At 43.9% G+C, this 19,001-nt stretch overlaps 1 long non-coding RNA gene across 1 annotated transcript; it reads right to left on the bottom strand.

Moving 5' to 3' along the window:
• Positions 1-2,449: 2,449 nt before the first annotated feature.
• Positions 2,450-4,682, bottom strand: LOC311257857. Its single transcript, XR_014622666.1, has 2 exons — positions 4,531-4,682; positions 2,450-3,856 (listed from the first exon to the last, which is right to left on the bottom strand). It is a non-coding gene; the product is annotated as an uncharacterized lncRNA (long non-coding RNA).
• Between the last annotated feature and the right edge of the window lie 14,319 nt (positions 4,683-19,001).

Genomic DNA, 19,001 nt, shown 5'->3' with positions numbered 1-19,001 from the left:
GATAATTGTGAATAACGTATGAGCTGTGATATCTGCTCTGCCGCTGCTCAGGTATCTGTTTTTATTCATAGGAAATGAGTCAAAGTTCAGACGTGAGGTTTAGCTCCAAAAAACTATTGCTGTCTGAGATTCTCCTCATATCCAAGAACTTTAAATCAAAAGTGGAAAATTGACATGAAACAAATTACACATGAAGCCTCTCAGCTCCTCACACAGCTTTATGTCTTAGCGGTATTTCCTGGATCATACTGTTAGCTGTTTTTGGAGGACATGAGTCTCTTTTAATTCTTCCCAAAGCCCAAAGAACTCCCTCCTCCTTCAGACAATTTACAATCCTTCAGGATTTCATCTGACTTTTCCTCCACTGTTTTTCATCAGCGGTATCTTTATTGACACACAAATACACACATGCTCTTCCAGTTCTGGTTTCAGCTGCTGCAAGAGTGCTCCCTTCAAGGTTGCATCTCGGATCTGTGGGAATCATTCTCTCTCTGGCATCCACGTTTGCACCATTTTGACAAATACAAGTATTCCCACTCCTTCCAGAGGGGAGGATGTGTTGGTGCTCTTGCCAGGGCGAAACATGCTGCAGGGAAGGAATCAAAGGACTGGGGAAGATTTGGAGAGTGAGGACACACACCTCCTGGGCTCTGGAGACACACAACTCCTCACACATCCATCATCTCACTGGAGCACCGTTGACTTCTTCACCTAGCGGAGGACGGAGCTTCTCGCTCAAGCTGGATTTGTCCCTCCGAATATGCGATGTGAATTCCTTCATTCTTCATTCAGACATTCGTTCGTCCTCGGGCGTGTGTTTTTTCATTCTGACAAATTGTACTTCAGAGCAAACGACGGCCTCTTCTGGCTGCCACAAAACACAATCTGATGTGACTGAAATGATCAAACAAATTGCATGTCTTTCTACTGATTACACGTGGAACAAAAAGTTTTCCACTGCATTGCACTTTGGTTCGCAGCTGGTTCTTCCGTGCGATGCGTCTTCTGTATTAGGGGGAGTGGTAATGACTTAAAAATCTGCTCTTATCTGACAGCAAAATCTAGATTAACTGATGGAAAGCGAAATGTGTGAGAGGTGGAACTTTCCGCCTGATCTAGGAACAGGTTGTCATGTTCCCGCTGTGCTAACTCGCTGTTTACTTTGTCTCCCCAACCTGCTAAGACATGAGATATTGTCTTCCAACTCGCAGGTATTCTACGAGCTGTCTCTCCTGAGCCTGCACACACACACACACACACTCACACACAGACACGTGCGTGCACAAACAATTTCCCCCTGTGATGATGGCTGAGCGAGAAAAACATTCCTCAGTCAAGAGGTGGAGGTGCCCTGAAGGATTGTGTGTGAGAGAGGAGAGAAAGACAAAGGAGTCATTTCACAGCAGTTTTTATACCCGACAAGACAGTGGACACAATCAGCTGTAATCCATCCTGTTGTAGCGCAGGAGACGCTGTCCCACATGCACACACACACACTGTCGTCAACATCAGAAATAAGAAAAGCTCCCTCTTGTTCTGACACACTAAGGCACCAGAGACCCACTTGCGCTGCGGAGCGAGGCCAGGTGGATTACATCAGGAGTTGGGTATTACTCCAGGTGATGCCTTGTCATCTGCAGGGTGTTGGAGTTGTACACTGACTCTGGGGAGAGGCATTTTGTCGAGGCGAAGGCAAAACAGCAAGAAATAAACATGTTGTCAAGGCAATATCAAGCATGTTCCCTCACGCCTGTGACTGGCAGCGGGAGTATTTCCGAAGCCTCGCCGCTGTTTCTCTACTTAAACACCTGTGACACACGATATGAGCAAAGCCTGGGAAAAGCATGGTTGTGGTCCCCTTGGGGAAGCTAGGGGAGGAGGATGAGGGTGGGAGCCCTGAAGAAGTGTGTGTTCCTGGGGTGTTTGCCATGCAGCTCGGTGTGTGGAGCTCGGGGCTGCTGGGGACTCCGGTGTGTGTTCAGCTGGACCTGCAGGATGTTTTTATAAGGGAGGCGATCCCCTCCTGCACAATGCACACACACACACACACACACACACACACAGGTGCTTACAGGCTTTTGCTCTGACGGCGAAGGGTTACGTGGTCAGTGCACCATGCGTCACTGCGCAATGTGTTCGGTATGCAGAGCGTAGGTCGGTCTCAGTGCAGCGGCGGGGCCTTTCCTGTAACCTCTGTCTGATGTCTGCTTCGTGGCAGCCAGCCTCGTACGCCTTCTCCTCTCTGCTGTCAGTCCGTCAGAAGGCTTGCTCAGAAATCTGGAGGTTTTGGTCCGGCCCACCAGGCCTCAGAGGGACCTCCACTCACACGTTTCCCACAGGCAGCAGTAGGAGGAGGAGGAGGCCTGACGCTCGCAGCCAGTTTCGTGTAGTTACAGTAACTGTCTGGCTATTCCCAGCCAGGAAGAATAAATAAATAAATAAAGGGAACTCCACTTCATAACATTTTAATTGGCTTTGGAGGCTTAGCTGTGGCTCGCCTGTGGTTACCGCGGTCAGGCAAGTATGGAGCGCAGCAGCTACTGGATGTTTTAGGCTCTCGAGCACACCAGCGCTCTCTAAGAAACACACACACTCAGCAACTACACTCTCTCCGACTCTCACTCGCTAAAGGCCAAGAGTGCTGTACCACAGAGGCTGGCATTTCCTTTGACGAAACCACTTGTCGAAATCCAACTCCCTCATTACGCCGTGTTAGAATCGCTGTACGCTGCGGCGAAACATCGCTGTGAACCCACCGATGGCCCAAACTTATCTTCCAAACAAGTCAAATGGGACTGTAAACACTGCCTGTGTGTGTGCCCAGTGTTTTGATGTGTTTTGACTTGAGGCTTTTGCGGCGTGTGTGGTTCCCATGCCATTTGGAGCCGCGCTGGATGGGATCCTGTCAGCACGGAGCTTCGCTGTGATGAAGCCTGCAAGTGGCATCGGATGATGTCAGACGTGTGCGGTATTTCTTATTTTTGGATATAAGAGGGATTAAGTGGTGTGTCAGCGTGGCCCCTCAGTTCAGATGAGATGATACGAAGGTCTGTAGAAGAGGGTGCCGGTGTTTTACTGTGTGAATGTTTCCTGCCTTGTACCTCTGAGTGATAGAAAAGTCTCCAATTAGAGCCTGAGCTCATGTCACACATCTGCTGATCCCATCCGCCCAGCTCCAGGAGTTTCCTACCTATTTATGAGAAAGCCATCCATCCGCCTTCACGCCTCTTAATCCCCCAGCCTCCATTATTCCTGGGAAGCGCACTGTCACCATAGAAATCGAGAGCAAGAAACAGAAAAACAAAACAACTATAATCGGGGGGGAAAATGTAGAAGAAGAAAACAGGGAACAAGGCAGGAAACAATTGTGAAAATCCTCCAAAGGTCAAAGCACTGGTAAAAAAAAAATCTATGAAAAAAGAGAGAAAAATGAAGAAAGAGAAAAAAGAATCGGCCATGAAAGTGTCAATGTGGAGTTTGTGACGCATTGTCGGTGCGGGGTTTGCCTGCTCAGGCGAATGGGTCTCAGGGGCTCTTTATTTTTGAAGCTTGACTGCAATTTGGATAAGAGAGCCAGAGGTCCCAGGGAAGGAGCCGCCAACCCTGACAAGCTGCTGGAGGAGCCCTGCGCGGGGTCACTGAGCGAACCCCATCCTTAACGACTCTGGGAGACAATACTCACATGCACCTTATACACTCGTGCATGCATTTTGGTGCAGATGCACGCATAGGATGGCGCATGCTTACAGTACATGATCCTCTTCTTGCGCAGAGGCTCATCACTGTGTCATTGTTTGCTGTGTCTTCTTTCCACCATTGCTGCCAGCCTCTCCACCTCTTGCTGTCCTCTTCACTCCTCCTCAACATTAAAACAAAGCAAGACACTCACTAATGGCCTTATTACTCTGACAAGAAATGTCTCAAATAATCTGTAGTCATAGAAACCAGAAAAATAATAATAAAAGCAGAGCAGTGAATAAAATTCAATCCTGGAAGACGACGTCAAATAAGAAACTGGGAAAGGTCTTAAGTCTGAAATCCTTTCTTATCTCAGTTCGGGACGACATTTCGGATTTTTGTTAGGCTACTGCCGAAACATGTTTCCTGGCTGCATAAAACAGAAGAAATTAGCTTAGCTATTGCTGAACCGTCTTAACTGAAGTTAGGATGGCCACTGAAATATTAGAAGTGACTTGGCTACTGGATGCACATATTGGCGATGGCAACACTGTTGCTAGCTTGTTGGAGAAGTTAACATTGATGTTAAGTCTATTAGAGAAGCTAGCACTGATTTTAGCCTGTTGGAGAAGCTAACATTGATATAAACCATTTTGTAGAAGCTAACACTGATTTTAGCCAGTTGGAGAAGCTAACACTGAAATTAACCTGTTGGAGAAGCTAACACTGATATAAACCATTTTGTAGAAGCTAACACTGATTTTAGCCAGTTGGAGAAGCTAACTGATGTTAGCATGCTTGAGAAGCTAACATTGATGTTAGCCTGTTGGAGAAGCTAATACTGATATTTACCTGTTGGAGAAGCTAACATTGATGTTAGCCTGCTGGTGAGGCAAACACTGAGCTAACACATTAGCCTGGTATCTTTGAATTTCCTTGACCATGTACTTTGATGGGTATATCCTCTCCTCTACTGACTCACCAAAGCTAAATGAATAGCCTGTCTTTTCTTGTCCACTACAGTGATGTAGCCGTTGCCATGGATACAGACGACCTTGTGTACATTCCAAACACGGATACAGACGTGACGGGACAAGTGTCGATCAAAGACTCAAGTCGACGATTTTACTTGGATTTCTTTATTTAGGACAAGATATGAGGTCTGAGACGAGACACGGTGCTTTAGCAAGAGGAAGATTTTCCCGTCTTTGAAACTTCAGAAAGTACCAGTGGTTGGGAAATCTTCCTGTAATGAGGCCCCCCCCAACTATTATTTCCGTTCAAGTGCATTCACACAGATACATGAATTGTTCTCCACGTGCTGGTCTATGCATGTGCTAATTCGTTGGACTCGTGCTTGATGTAACATAATAAGGACATCAAGTGTGAAAGGAGTGCGAGAGGAGGAACCTGACATGTTCCTGTTTTGATCGGGAGATTCCATTATTGCTGCAAAGGTTAAGCCGCACGAAGACTGGCTGCTGACTGGTTGATGGGATTAGAGAATACATAATTGTTCGCCAGTCACATGTGTCATAAAAACAGACGCCAAACCCTTTGTAATGAGGATTATGTGTCTTTTCCATGGATTCATTTCTCCACTCTGTGACATTATTGTGTGCTTGGTGAGCTGTGGGAGCCTGCATCTCTCCCATCCTGACGGTCTTTGTCTGATTGCACACATGGGCCAACTACCTTGACTTTCCACTGTGCACTCTGAGAGTTTTACTGGTCAGCGTGGATACAGAGCACCATTGGCCAAAACCCGTAAAACTAGCACAAGCATGTTTCATTGCGCTACAAGGTGTGAACTAATAGAGTCTTAGTGTTTGGCAGCAGAGGAAACTGGAAGTGAACCCTTGGACCTCAACTAACCTCAGCAGATAATTGTCTGTTATTTGGCTTTTTTAGTCAGGAGAGGTCAGAGTGGTTTGTGAAACCTACCGTTTAGGTGTTTTATGTGCTGGACTGATGAAGGCCATTGGCGGAGTAGTCTTCTTTTAAATGGCTGTGTGAAGCTGTTTATTGTTCAGTATATTAATTGACTTTAAGTGCTCCCACGGGCACCGTGAAGTCAAATGAAATAGCCACAGTTGTATAAATCCTCCATCACAAGATGAATACAAAGACAACAAAAAAATGCAGATTCTCGCTGTTTTCTTTTTTTTTTAAACTTTGTGTGAGCGCTGTGTATGTATGTAACAGATTTCATGTTTCTCGAGGGGATCGAATCAATTTTCAAACATTTTAAATGATTTTGTATGCATCACTGCGTTTTGTTTTTTTAACTGTTATTTTTGGGGGGCTTTTCGCTGAAACAAGTATTAATTATGGCATAAACACACTGCCCACGGTATCTTTCGCCCATCCAACCCGACCAGCTGGACCGCCTCAGGGAGGAGAGGAAGAGAGATCCAGAATGGGAGTCATGCTAATCCAGCTTGGTTTAAGGCTGCTCCTGGCTAATGTCTAGTCACAGGAAAATGAAATGGACAAATGGGACTCAGGCTGGCCAAACAGAGACCTGTCTCCACCACAAAAACCTGGATTGAGCTGTTGCACTCAACGGGTGGACCGTGTTCTGAGCCGACAGCGGGCTGGACTCCGGCAGGATGAGGAGAGCTGGACTCGTGTTTACGTCATTGATGCTTGGTGTTTGTTGAAGGACGGCGCGTCTCAGATGTTTAACTTTTTAATATCAAGATGCCAACCATATTATTATCACCACCTCTGTTTACAGACACCCAGATGCAAATTTATAAAATTCACTTTTTATAAATAGCTATATATGTTCTGTGTTTTTGTAGCATGAAGGATTTTAAAAACTTTGTTATGCAGTCCAGTGTTGTATAATGACAAATAAACTACCTTGAATCTTAGACCTTTATTAACCATCAATTAAGCTCTTAGTAACAGAGTATACCCACTATGTATAGGTTACCATGGACCAGCCTGCTGCTTTTAAATGTCTTTTATTCAACTCAAGTGCTCTTTAGTTACAGACACCTTGAAGCAGGTTGTTGTAATGGAGATATAAATACAAGCTGCACTGGCCTGACGTGCCGATTCAAACCGAGTCAAGCCAAGCTAAAACATGTGGAAACGCCCCGTTAGTTAACCTGTCACTGCCGCATCTGACGGTCAGTCCAGTCGTCTCTTGAGCTCCAGGATTTACTGAACTGGGATCTTCATAAAATTTCAGCAGCATCATAAAACTCATTTTGATTGAGTCTGTCCCTTAATTATTTTTGCTAAACTGAGGTTCAAAGAGAGGTTTAAATGTGATCTTTCTTAATCTGCAACTAGTTTTAATGTTTGGTGCAACAGACTTTAAACGTGAACCATGATTTAAACAGGTTTAGAAGTTAATCCTTGCCTGTGCATCCAAGAAATGCATGAAACAAATCAAGCAGGTATAAAGTGCAGATTAGTATAAACTGCACAGGCTGTAACAATAAACAAGTGAGAGTTTTGACACTCAAAGCTTTTAATTCATTCAGAAAGCAGTGAAAGCTGCCAAATATGATGAAGTACAAGCGGAGGTGTGCTGGGCCCCGGGGCGCCAGTCAGCAACTCTCTGCAGCTTTAACCTGGTCGCCTTTTGTTTGATGTTGTTGTTGTTTTGTCTTTTCCGTCTCTATCTTTGCAGTGAACTACCATAGTCTCTCTGTCCAGCTGCTCTTATAATCACATATGACACAGATGATACTAGATGTGTGTCTGTATTGGAACAAAGTGGCGCTGAGTGAAAATGCAAAGTCACCGGAGCGTGCACTGAAATAAGGCTTGGCTGTGGGGAAAGGAAACATTAAGTCCTGTTCTGCACAGCAAACACCAGAAACTGCATTAAACATTACAGTCACACTGTAATTTTACAGCCTGCTTCAGTATGGCTCCTGACTCTAATGTAGCAGTGAGGCAATCAGTGCGGGTGAAGCTCAGGAATCCTAATGAACTTTGAAGTACGCATTTGTGTAACGAGTTTTCTTACACGCCAGGCAGTTAAATTGTGGGGTACGGTGGACAGAGTGAGTCCACAAGGCCTATCGAGCTGTCTGAGGTGTTTGCAGGCTGAGCGGTTGCTGAATGGACTGGATGGACTGGAGTCATGGAAAAGAAAAGTTAGTCACTGCTCTCCGAACAGAGAGATGACAGTCAAAACAGTTGGTTCCCTGAACAACCTCGTCCCTCATTGTCAGCTGAAAATGGATAAATAATGTGATGCTTGTTGTAAAGTCATTAAAGACTCTGTGTTCACCTTTCTGACTTAGATATAGTTACGCAGATACCTCTTTGGCTGATGTATGTCGCAGCTATGTGTCTGCATATCCCCCACAATCAAAAAAAGGACTCAAACATATCTGTGCACTAGGCCTGCCTGACCTGCTCAGGACCAAATGGCAAACAGACTAGCTAGCTAGCCACTAGTTAGCAACTAGCTGAGGAACATAGTTGAGCATTTAGCAGCTGGTGGAGAGCAAAGAAGAGTTAGACATGACATTAAACATGCTAATGTAGCTACGTCTCTGTTTGATGGATAAATACACAATGTTTGCTAATAGGTTAGCCAGATCAACTTAAAAGGTGTGATAGCTTGTTCATGTTGACCCCATGTGTACAACTAGCATGCTGATTTTTCAGGTTAAAAACTTTATACTGGCTGAAAAGACACATTTTTACCATTCTTTTGAAAGTAGCGAGTTTCCAGCCTGTTTCATGCTCATCACTTCTGGGTGTGGTTGGACATCAGTGACATGGGGTTCTGACGTGCACCTGAACATCACTACAGTCAAAGTCAGAAGTTAAGCCACTGGAGGTCAGCACAAACAAGACTTTCAGGGGGTTTAAAATTGTTCTTTATGAACGGATTTTAAAACGCTACGTGTCTCGCATATGTTTATGTAGCTGTTCTTGTCTGCCTTTGATTGTTTTCTCCTGCGGACGGTGTCTACGTTTGTGTGAGAAACAAACAGAAAGGGCTGTGAGTGTGTGCGGTCCTGCGAGTGCACTTCTTCAACACCCTGAAAAGCGTAAAATGGCCCTCAGTGGAGCGAGCCTCCACACTGCCTATCACTCCATTACCAGCCGCGCCGCTTGACTCAGGCCAATGTGCAAAACAGCTGTGGAAAAGGCCTCATGCCTTTTCTTTAATAGAGTGTCCCCTTAGAAATGTTTTTCCTACTCTCCCCATTTTTATCAGAAGTATAGAAATACCCACCCACTTCTGTCATGTAAGATTGGTTCCCCTCCAAGTATGACATGATGGAGCTCATCTGGATTGAGTTAGGGTGGGGCACCCTGTGGAGATAGAGTGGACGGGAATGTCATTACTGAATCGATAAAGCCCTGTTAGCAGTTTGGGCTCACGGTGTGCAACAAACACTGGATTTGCTCAGTCGGATGCAGTCCCGCGTGTTCAGAGGGAGCCGCTGTACCATGACGGTGCACCATTTTGCTTATAGGAAGTGCCTGTTTCCCCCTCCTCTACCCCGCCCCCGCTCCTGTTTCTGGTATGTTACTTGTGAACCACATGTTGCACAAATTTCAGCACCATTAAAATGCTCTCTGTTGCCACTCAGGCTGTAAAGCACAGATCATTCTGGCAGGAAGCGGCAGATTTGGTCTTTTTCAGTATTTTGGGGGCTATTAGTTTGATTAACTGGATGCAGGATGAAAGAGACAAAATTACTCATGTATATATGACTGATTTCATTTTTCTTTCAAAACTATTAACTAACCACTCATTTCATATCTTTACTAAACATCTAAAAACCTCATTTTCTTACGCCTGAATTATTATTGAACATCCACAGTTACTTCCCTTCATCCAGTCCCCACCTCCCCTCAGTCTCTGTTCACACAGCAAACATGCTCCTCGGTCTCATTCAGCAAAGCCAATAGAAACAGTTCCTGAGCCATGTGCTGCAGCTTGTGTGCTAAGGTAATTCACTTTAATTGGTTGCACATTACAGAAGCAAATCTCTGATGAGAGTCTCTGTGAAATTGTATCAAGTAATGGGAAGCAACAGGGATCAGTAAACAAGGGATCGAAATGCACTTTTCCATAACTTGTGACAAATACAATCATGTCAGAGTGTGTGGGAAATGACACGCGGCATTTTATTTGCTTAATATTTCGCTGGATGTCCGGCCCAGTTGCTTCAATCTGCATACTAATGACACAACTCTGGACGTTCAGATTGCGTGCGGTGCATACGCCAAAGCCCAATTTTGTATGCAGGTGATACGCCAATCCCTGCCATTAACTTGTTTATAAAACAGATGCGTCCAAATACCACGGATAAAAGGATGTGAGGTGACGTAGTATGAAGAGCCAAAGTCCAAGTAGGTTGGGGTTGACAGATGGGTCAAACAAACACTTTCACCCAGCAGGCCAGTGTTTTTGTCCCTCTATAGATGTCATTACACTGGGAACCGTGGTGACGTGTCCCCACCACTTTTTAAAAACATAATTAGTCAAAAATCTGCTGAAATGTAAACTAACAGTCAGTTGACTTACTGGTTATGATAACGGATTACCTGTCTGTTGTAAACAGCTGCTTTCTGCTGCTTACATTCACCTGAAAGATGCTGAAGTGATCTGTTGAGTTGAGGGGAACTGCAGCATCAGGTGGTAATTCTCTGCGGGTTCATCACCGTGTGCGACCTCTTATCGTCAAGTGAAGTCATCTGATCCATTGTTGATGTGAGAAAAATTTGACTTTAAATCGAAAGCTGATCGAAATGGGCTTTAATCGTGATCATCGACATCAAAATCAGGATCTGTGTTTCTACCAGTATTATTTTTTTTACTCCACCCTGCCTGACGCATTTCCTAGGAAACAAAACAACACTTCAGAGATGACACAGCAGCAGATTTGAGAAAACAAACTGAATTCCTATCTTTTTTGTTGAGTTTATTGTTAAATCCCTGTTGAATGGTTACATTGTTTTTTGTTGAACTCTGTAATCTTCACTTTTTTGGTGAATATTATTTGAACTTGCCTGACCCAAACCTGCAAAAAAAACACCAGGATAAAGTCAAGCTGTCTTTTAAGGAGGAATTTGAAAATGTAACTGACAGTTGTAAGGGGATAAAACCAACGATCTGTTGATCTTAAGAAGTCTGGATGCCATCTTACAATTGCTTTGCTGTCAGTGCCGGAAAGAAAATGTTTTATATTGGATACTGAATAAAATTGTGGATTTGGAGAATCTTGACACCTCTTTAAAATGATTACAGCAGCTTTAATGCTTACTGTTGTTACATTTGTTAACTCATGTTCGGCCACCCACAGTCATGCATTGTGCGTGGATTTTTAATATAGGAAGAAGAGAGCACCGGTATTGGACTTGTATTTGCTTTTCCGTGAGTGAGATGAGGTATTGGTAGAAACAAAGGTTGGATTTTGATAGACAAATTAGAGTTAAAATCAGTCAATCACGTTGTGTCTTCCTGGATTATGGAGTATTGTTTTTGTAATATTCATGTCCGTGAACTGAATGAAATAGGAAAATGATGCATGGATGAGAGGGTGTACCTGTGTCGGGTGCGGTCGGTCCAGTGGCTCAGCACAATGTGAGTGCTGAGAGAAGAAGAAGGCCGTAGGTGTTTGTGGTTCGTTGGTCAGTCTCTTTCCTGGTTCAGACGCTGATTGTTTCCACTTGTCCTTTCGGTGCAGCGTCTGTTAATCCCCTGAGTAACGACATTTGATTTTTGAGTGACATTTCCTCATGAGTGATTTATTATGAAAACATTTCCATTTTAATCTCTCCAGACATGTGATACTGTCTCCCAATCAACCACAGTACAGTTGAATTTGCATAATAAAAGGTGATTTGTGACACCTGCATTAACAGTCCTGTCACCCCCCCCACCTCTGCACCTCTGCGCCTCTGTGCCTCAGCATCAGGGAGATCTCTCCTATCTCACCCCCCTGGTGGCCATTTAAGGCGGATTTCAGTCTTTGTAGCCATTTATGCGAACAGACGTAAAAGCATAGCTGAAATAGCTGACATTTTCCCTCAGTCTTGTTTGATTACGTGAGAAAGGTTCTAATGAGAGACATCAGGCTTGTTTTCCACTCCTTCTTGTGCATGTCGAACACTCAGCCCAGGATCCATCAGGCCCGTTCTCCCAGTCGCTCTTTGATGCCAGCGCAGAGCAATCAGACTAATTGGCCATGGCAACACTGATGAAACATTTCAGAAGGAGAAAAACACAGGCTTGGGAAACTGAATCAATATCATTAATCACAGGCAGGAATCTGCTATTAATGGGTGTCTGTTTTCTATTAAGGGTCGAACACAGACGTTAGCCGTGCGCAAGGATGGGGATTATCTAGCCGGTGCTTTGACCCCAGCTGTCCTCGGCACGACCAGTCACACAAGTTCACAGCACAGTGTGCAGCAGAATTCACAGTTTTCAACCCTGGAAAACAAATGAAAACACAGCCTCATCTCTATCTGTCAAGGTTACAGTGGATGGTACAACACAAGCCTGCAGGTGCAACAGCATAACTGAGGGTACCAGAAAGAGAACTTGCATAACATAGGGATATGAGATGCAATTTATTCACTGATATTATATGTATCAGGAGGGGGATGTCTGGGTTTTTCTGTTCGTTAGACACAGCACAAGTGCTGTATTTGAAGGGCAGACGATATGAGTGTCTATTAGATTCAAAACAAACAAAAAAAACTCTGAGCAAGGCTGTCTGGACATCTTCCTTCTTTCCTTCCTTCCTTCCTTCCTCAACCAGGTCATAATAAGTAGTGACATCTATGGCCATCCACGCCAGGAGCAATAACAATAACGATAACTATAAATATATTGTTTTAAAGATTATTCTAACTCATCTGGATGTGCGCTCTTTAAATATTGTGACAACGACAGTGGTAAATGATACGGTTGAGATCAAAATCCATCAAATGCCATCAATTAACTTGATTTTGGGACATTTTTCTGAAAAATAATGTTGTCGGAGTGCTTTTAATCATGGTTTCTAACTGTCTGTCTCTTACATAATGCTCATGTAAAATTACACATAAAGAAAACATCATTGCACCTGAGACATACTGCCAAACTGTCTGCGGTGCCATTTTCCTGAGCTTTCAACACAGTTAGAGCTTGCAGCGTGTGCTTGGCGCCACTGTGTGCAGATTATTATTCATCAGTGTGGATGCTCACATCTTTATCATTATACTTAACGTCATAGTGATCACTCTTGCACTAAGTTGCACCTGCACCATTTTGACAAACGGTTATTTTGAGCAAGATTAGGATTCATTTGGAGATGTGTTTCTAGCCACTTGCTAAATGTGAGTCGCTCTCCTTTTAGCTCTGTTTTGGTCTCCACCAACTCCTGAGGGAAATTCCTGATCAGCTGCTTGATTTAGCTGGTAAAACTGCTGACCGGAGCCAGATCGGAAATTTATAAAAACACAGACACACACACACTCTCTTCGTGTGCCATGCTGACTAACGTTAGCTCGCGGCTAATGTGGTAAAGTAATCTGGCTGTTTGTGGTGGTATAAACGCTGCATGAGTAAGGTGAAGAAACACAAATGATCCTGTGGTTAATAGCTAGTTAGTAAACCATTAAACAACCACCACTGCCTGATCTGATCACTCACTTACTCACTCACTCACTCACTCATTCACTCACTCACTCACTCACTCATTCACTCACTCACTCACATCTTTATACATGATTAGAAATACAGGATAGATATTGTAAATGAATAAGAACCAGGTCTTACATAAGAGCAGGGTTTGAGAAAAGCAAGACTTTTGACCATGAAAGATCTCCTGAGCTCTGCTCTGAGCCAGGTAACATGAAAGGCCCTTTCACACTTTATGAGAGCCCTCCAGACCAGAAAGGCCGCCTTGCCTCCAGTGACACATACAGACCGTAGCAGCTGTCCCACCAGTGGCTGTCCGTCCACCAGAAAACAGACACTCCTCAAAGACCCTGCTTAACCATGAGAACTATGAGAGAACTACCTCAAGTGGAAAGTTTGTTATGCTAATGTGTTGAGGGACTGCAGGGAGAAGTGTCAAGCGTGAAGGGTGTATGGCTGCCGAGGCTAAATAGTTAGGCTGCCGTCCCAGCTCACAGCTTCAGCGCTGGTGCACTGAGGCAGTGCGTGCATGTTACTTGCCAGAGGGCGGGATGAGGGAGTGGGGTACACAGGAGCAGTATGAGCCGTACCCCTCCTCCCTCTCAGTCGCTTTCTCTTTCCCTGACTTTGATGTAGCACTGCTGGTTATGCCATATTTTTCTTGGCTATCGAATCCGAATGGAAAAAACAATGTAACAAAGTCCTCGTTGCTGCCCGAGTGCATATATTTAACTTTTTATGTGACTTTAAAAGATGGAGGAACTATTCGGAGGTGACACTGGCACTCTAATTCCCCCCTAATCCCTAACTCAACACAGAGCTCTTCTGCGAATGAAATGTCTCTTCCACGCTCTTTAATGCAGGAGCTCGCCTTTGTATGGACGTAGTGACATCATCACTACAAGATGTGTTCATTATCAGCCACCTGATGACATGCGGGCAAGTTGAATTTGCTGTCATGGAGACGGAAACACTGCTGTATATACAACGCATATCTGTGTCTGTGGAGGAACAACGCGCACTGGTTTTACGTTAGTACCACAGCTGCGGCGTGGATTTTGCACAAATGCACATATTCTACATCAGGTAACGTATCTCTAACACGATTACTAAGATGAAGCGAAACAACAGTAATACCATTCTTATTAGCCTGAATTCAACCCAAGCCAGACACACAACAGTTGCTCATAATATTAACCTTACATGACTATCCAAGAGAAACATGTTTCTACCCGCTCAGTTGCTGTTTCCCATCAATGAATCACACACACATTAATAAGTATTCGTGTTTGCACTCTTTCGACAGTGATTACTTATGTTGTCAAATTTATAATAGCCTCTGGAATGGCGTGCTGTAGTAGGCGTTGGGGTCACTGTAGGTGTAGTCTGCAGTCTGTGGCAGTGAATGTATCAGGAACATTTGGGATATCATAGACTTGATGAGGATTTACAGTCACAGTGACCCAAAGGACCCCAGCTAAGGTTCTGTTTGGACCCATGAGAATCACTTTCCAGGCAGCTGTCGGTCTGGCCGGTGGCTCCTGACAGCAGTCGGGCGGTAACACTGGATCCAACGCAGGGGAGACGAAGTCAGCTGCCAGGGTTTACATGACACTGCCAGTGGAAAGAGGGAGCATTTAAAATACATCAGTGGAAAGACCTTCAATAAAAACAGCTTTCCCCTACTGATAAAAGAAGCTGTTGACAAAAATGTGTTAATAAACACATTTTTAGCCAACTAAATTACCATTTTGGTCCAGACTGAAATATCTCACCGATTATTGGATGGATTGCCTGTAAATCTGGAACAGACATGGTCCCCCACAGGACTAACTTTGGTAATCTCCTGACTTTTCCTTTCAACCCAATCACCAGCAGATATATAGCAACATGTTGAAACTTAACAATGGATGTTGTTTTACGTTTCTTTACGTTTTCAGTCTTATGTTGTGCCTTCTTCTCCACTTCGTTAGCTTTAGAAGAAGATGATGTTTTGACTTACGTGGTTTCGTTGCTACAAACAAGGCTGGAAAATGTCATTATGTCGCGTCAAAATATTCAGTGGTGTCACACTTACAAATGTTGAAACACTGTCTCAACAATCATCGATTATGTTATTATGTAATTTAGAGCAAAAAACGTATCTTTGTCGCTTTCCATGATGCATGGTGCGTAAGGATCTCAATCACATCGTCATGATGCGTACCGTCACGCCTCTTTTGGTTTCGCAGTGCCGGCGTGCTGTATGAAATGACAAAATGCCAATTTCTGCATATTGTTGCTTGAAAAATTAATTGCTCTTTGAGAGATTGTACTTGCATTATTATGTAAATGATTATATTTAATTACCTTAAAATGAAAATATATAATAATGTGTATATATATTCATATCAAATGTGAATCAGCAAATGTCAGCATGCTAAAACGACTGATACTTGATTTTAAGAGCTGATGCCAATACTGATATTAGGAAGTAAAATATTCTTATATCGATATATTGGCCAATATAGACAAACCTTTGCAGTGATCTCTCAAATATCAAACAGATATAGAAAGATACAGTATGTGACTGGGACAGGATATTTTATCAAAAACTTTTATTGTCTAAAATGACACCAGTGCACTAAAAAAGTAAATATATGGGGAATTTCATATTTATAAACTATCTCTGGCACCTTTTCAAGCATTATAATCTCCTCCAAAAAAAAGGCAACATATACTGATATATCTGTGATAGACCAATATCAGCCAATAATACCAGCCAACTGATATATTGGTCGACTTTGTTTATACACACACTTAAGATAGTGAACATGGTAAACATTATACCTGCTAAATGTAAGAATGTCACTGTGAGCATGTTAGCATGTGCCATACACTCTTAGTCTTGTTTTTTATTTCATCACCTCTTTCTTTTTGTGGACAAAAGCTACCATTCCCCTGAATGTTGTCTTTGTTAAGATTCATAACCTGCAGTAAATGAAATATTAAGTGGCTGTTTATGATGGCAACAGACATGCGTTTGTTGGTGTTCATTTCTGTCATCACAACTGATTACACAGTGTGAACCCTGAGGCGTGACGCAGAGTGCTACAAATTGGGAGGAATTTTCTGTACAGTATGAGTAACAACTTGCGAGACACATGTTTTATGTATTATTTTCTATTTTTGTAAGCAATGCCAGCTAATGAAGTGTTCCCGCTGGCATGGGCGATGATTTAAAATGTGTGCCCTGTCTGTCTGTCTGTCTGTCTGTCTGTCTGTCTGTCTGCACTTCAAAGGCATCAGATACAGCGACCGGTCCAGGTTTCTTGGGGGTGCAGACGAGGTCAACAACATGTGCTTTGACTACCAACCAGCCCCCTGCGGCTCGAGACTGCATCTGTTACATTCCTCGCAAAAAAATAAAACAGAACAAAACACGGTCACTGCGTCTGTCTTGGTAACCCGGAGCATGAAAACATATTATGCTTATATCAGGGGACTTTAGAAGCAGTGGTTCGTTTACAACTCAGCGACCGTGCCACCTTTGGCTGCTTTCCCTCAAAGTGCTTGCGAGCTCTGACTGCATTGCTAACTCAATAAGCTCCTTTCCACCCCCATACACATTTTCTTGGCTCCGTATACCTGGATGTTTCTTTGTCAGCAGCACCCCCCACATTCACATATCTCCTTAATCTCTTTTACCTATGCTTTGTTTACCCTCCTGTCTGCTCCTCAGCCATCTTTCCTCCATCTTTCTCCCTCCCACATCCACCTCTCTCTCTATCTCTCTTCTATTTATTCCACTCCTCTTTGCTGTCGGCCTCTCTGCCCCTGTGTGTTCACTCGGAGCCTGGAAACAGATTCCCTGAAGAACCTGCTCTGGAATCTCCTCTGCGATGATAACTCCAGACCCTTTCCATGCAGAACTGGGAAAACAGTCAAAACCAAAGTCACATTTTTCAGAGAGGAAAGGGAAAACAAGCCGTTAAAGATGTTTTTGCGAGCTTTGAAATGTAAATTATTGTCACAGATGAGGTCACCTCTGTGCTCGAGGCATTCGACAGAATATTTATGTGTATGTGATCTTGGAAAGCTCTCATCTGTGTATGGTTCAAATGGGGTGCTCGTGAATCACTGTATGCTTCCACGAGGGGAGACAGATGAGCTGTTGTCACCCAGATTTTCTTTATGCCACATTACAAGCCTGGTTCTTTCGCGTGATCCGGCTCGGTGCGAGTTGCTGACACTTGAGTTTACCTCTGTCCTCAGGTGAGTGTGAACTCTGCGGCAGGTAGAAAATAAAGTTTGTTGATCGTTGCTGTGCCACCTGGATTTCTCATCATTTCATTTCATACAGTAGGCAATAAGTCTTTAAGGTTTATGTGTGCTTCAATAGTTCCATGTCATTAATCCTGAGAGCGACTGACTGATATACGGGGGTCAATTTGAGGCTCAGAGGTGTGTATTCACGAGGAAGAGTGGCAGACACGCATAGCGGAAGAAGACTGATTTGGTCCCACGTGAACCCGACATGGTTGCGTCAGTATAGGGCTGGATCATCAGAACCCAATGAGGCCTTCCACTGTCTATTCCCTGCTGCACCATCACCATCATTGAGTAATCTGTTTTCTGAGGCTGTATGGGAAAAAGGGATGTTCACACATTCATGTTCTTGCTGTTATGAGTTCTCTCTGTCTGACACAAGCAGGAGAGAAAAAAGTCTCATTTTCCTTCACCTACTTAAATTCATATCCTGCAGCAACACATTCAAATGGGGGCTATACTCGGGAGTGAATGTTTCCTCGTGTGTGGCATTGTGCATGTTGTGACTGTGTCTGTGGAAAGAGTGCAAGCGTCCTTGGGGGACAGCGGAGGCTGGCGTACAATACAAGGCAAACAGCATCTAAACCTGTGAGATGATAGACTTTCCAGCTGCCCTCTGTGGCCAGTGCTGCTCTCTTTCTTCTCCCCATGTCTCTGTTTGTATCTTAACAACCACCTCCAATAACACTTATTGATGCAACCAATGGTATTTATGGAAACCTGACGCGATGAAAGTGAGTCTGAGTGATAGAGGATTTCGCCTTTTGTTCTCACTCTCTCTCTGAGGAGAAAAGGTTTATCTCCTGATCAGACTTTCCATAATCAGTGTCAAAGATGTGGTTAAGTTTAGACGGAGCAGAGGCAGCGGCTCAGCTCTCAAAAGAGCCCCTGAAAGCAACAATTGCCCTTTGATGTCCCACTCCACATATTATCATGTGGTTAGACACAATGTTAAATTACTCTATCACTTGGCAAAATGCAATTAATCTGTCTGATGACAAGTGCAGTGATCAAGAACAATGAAACCGACGGAGCACGTTTTCAGTTTAGATCCTGTTTGTGTCCTGGCAGGTTTTTACAGAAAATGGCCCACGAGTGCATGACACGCACACGGTGTAATGAAAAGCCTTTATTAAAACGTACATAGCTCCTCCATTGTGACGTGGCCATTGCAATTTCCATGATTGTTGAAGACACACAGGTCTCCACCCTCGAGCAGATTTATTTTCACACATGCTGGGTGAGGTGTCTGCAATTCCTCCCCACCCTGTCATTGTTTGTTCTGCTGTTTAAGTGTGAATTTGAGCAGAGGCCAAGGCAGAAACATGTTTAAGGGCTTCTCCTGCTCTGCCGAGTGCCGTCTGCTGATGTCACACTCAACCCGACGGCT

Source organism: Pagrus pagrus (genome assembly GCF_965226575.1).
Source record: "Pagrus pagrus genome assembly, chromosome: 5".
Classification (NCBI taxonomy): Eukaryota; Metazoa; Chordata; class Actinopteri; order Spariformes; family Sparidae; genus Pagrus; species Pagrus pagrus.
The sequence above is the reverse complement of the archived record's forward strand: the minus strand, read 5'-3'. Positions and strand labels throughout refer to the sequence as shown.